Below are 2,500 nucleotides of genomic sequence, written 5' to 3'. Positions count from 1 at the left end.
TGGCTATAAGACTTGGCTACAAGACTTGGCTATAAGACTTGTCCACAAGACTTGGCTACAAGACTTGGCTACAAGACTTGGCTACAAGACTTGGCTATAAGACTTGTCCACAAGACTTGGCTACAAGACTTGTCCACAAGACTTGGCTACAAGACTTGTCTACAAGACTTGGCTACAAGACTTGTCTACAAGACTAGGCTACAAGACTTGGCTACAAGACTTGGCTACAAGACTTGGCTACAAGACTTGGCTACAAGACTTGTCTACAAGACTTGGCTACAAGACTCAGCTACAAGACTTGGCTACAAGACTTGGCTATAAGACTTGGCTACAAGACTTGGCTACAAGACTTGTCTACAAGACTAGGCTACAAGACTTGTCTACAAGACTTGGCTACAAGACTCAGCTACAAGACTTGGCTACAAGACTTGGCTATAAGACTTGTCTACAAGACTTGGCTACAAGACTTGTCTACAAGACTAGGCTACAAGACTTGTCTACAAGACTTGGCTACAAGACTCAGCTACAAGACTTGGCTACAAGACTTGGCTATAAGACTTGTCTACAAGACTTGGCTACAAGACTTGTCTACAAGACTAGGCTACAAGACTTGGCTACAAGACTTGGCTACAAGACTTGGCTACAAGACTTGGCTACAAGACTTGTCTACAAGACTTGGCTACAAGACTCAGCTACAAGACTTGGCTACAAGACTTGGCTATAAGACTTGGCTACAAGACTAGGCTACAAGACTTGGCTACAAGACTTGGCTACAAGACTTGGCTACAAGACTTGGCTACAAGACTTGTCTACAAGACTTGACTACAAGACTCAGCTACAAGACTTAGCTACAAGACTTGGCTATAAGACTTGTCCACAAGACTTGGCTACAAGACTTGTCTACAAGACTTGTCTACAAGACTTGTCTACAAGACTTGTCTACAAGACTTGGCTACAAGACTTGTCTACAAGACTTGTCTACAAGACTTGGCTACAAGACTTGGCTACAAGACTTGGCTACAAGACTTGTCTACAAGACTAGGCTACAAGACTTGGCTACAAGACTTGGCTACAAGACTTGGCTACAAGACTAGGCTACAAGACTTGGCTACAAGACTTGTCTACAAGACTTGGCTACAAGACTAGGCTACAAGACTTGGCTACAAGACTTGTCTACAAGACTTGGCTACAAGACTAGGCTACAAGACTTGGCTACAAGACTAGGCTACAAGACTTGGCTACAAGACTTGGCTACAAGACTTGGCTACAAGACTTGGCTATACAATGCCAGTTACTAGAGAACATAAATGAAAATTATTAGCAGCATAATTTATTCCAATACTAAACTGTTTATTCCATTCAACAAAAACAAAAATGAAAAAAAAAAAGCCGTAATGATTTTTTTCCAGAGAAGACAACAATCAATCAAAGGAAAATCATCTAACTCATGAAATCGTAATGACACGATTGCAAACAAACTATAACCCGGCCGGGATTGAACCCGCGGTCAGAGAGTCTAGTGGCTAACGCGACGGGCTGGAGTTTTGAGACTCTCTGACCGCGGGTTCAATCCCGGCCGGGGTATGGTTTGAAAAGCATCTAAGCAATTTAATTTCTAGAATAAATAAAGAGAGAGAGAGAGAGAGAGAGAGAGAGAGAGAGAGAGAGAGAGAGAGAGAACTCAATTATTTACCATCATAACAACAAACATAACTATGATGCTAACTAGGAAACTGCTTCAGTTATCAATCGTACCCAACAAAGTTCACTTTAAAGTTTCAAAATTTCGATTATTTTTTTTTTTGCAGATGTCACAAAAGCCACTGGAAATCTGCCATCATGAACATCTTTGACCTGAAGTCAGTTCTTCCTTCACCTGACCTTTCTGGACCCGTTTTCTATCATGGCACAAGGTCAGAGGGCCATTTTAACTATTTTGTATTCATTGAGCCCTTTTTAGTCTACTGAAAAGGACAAAAGCCGTAGCCCTATATATATATATATATATATATATATATATATATGAATTTATTTCCACACAAGAACCACAATATCCACGTTCTCGTCCATAATTTCGCTTAATTGGCACTTAGTCTCATCCAGTCAAAAATTACCTTTTGATTAAGAGCGATGCATTAATTAGTGAACACTTCTGCTCACCTCCCTCTGATTAGCGACCAAGTAATGAGTTGATGGGGAGGTGTTGGAGAGTGGTGGTGTTGGTGAGTGGTGGTGGTGGGCTGTAATCAGTGTAGAGGTGTTGGTGAGTGGTTGTGGTGGATAGTTGGGTGGCAGTGGGTATGGTTTAATACTTGTTTTTCCAATATAATAATAATAATAATAATAATAATAATAATAATAATAATATATTCCGTGACTTGACTGCGCGACATTCCGTCCATCACTTGCATTTTACCCGAGAGAGAGACAGACAGACAGACAAACAGACAGAGACACAGAAAGAGAAAGAGAGAGAGAGAGAGTTAAGCCTTACATAGAC

Source organism: Cherax quadricarinatus, chromosome 10, assembly GCF_038502225.1.
Source record: "Cherax quadricarinatus isolate ZL_2023a chromosome 10, ASM3850222v1, whole genome shotgun sequence".
Taxonomy (NCBI): domain Eukaryota; kingdom Metazoa; phylum Arthropoda; class Malacostraca; order Decapoda; family Parastacidae; genus Cherax; species Cherax quadricarinatus.
This window is presented reverse-complemented; position numbering follows the sequence as displayed.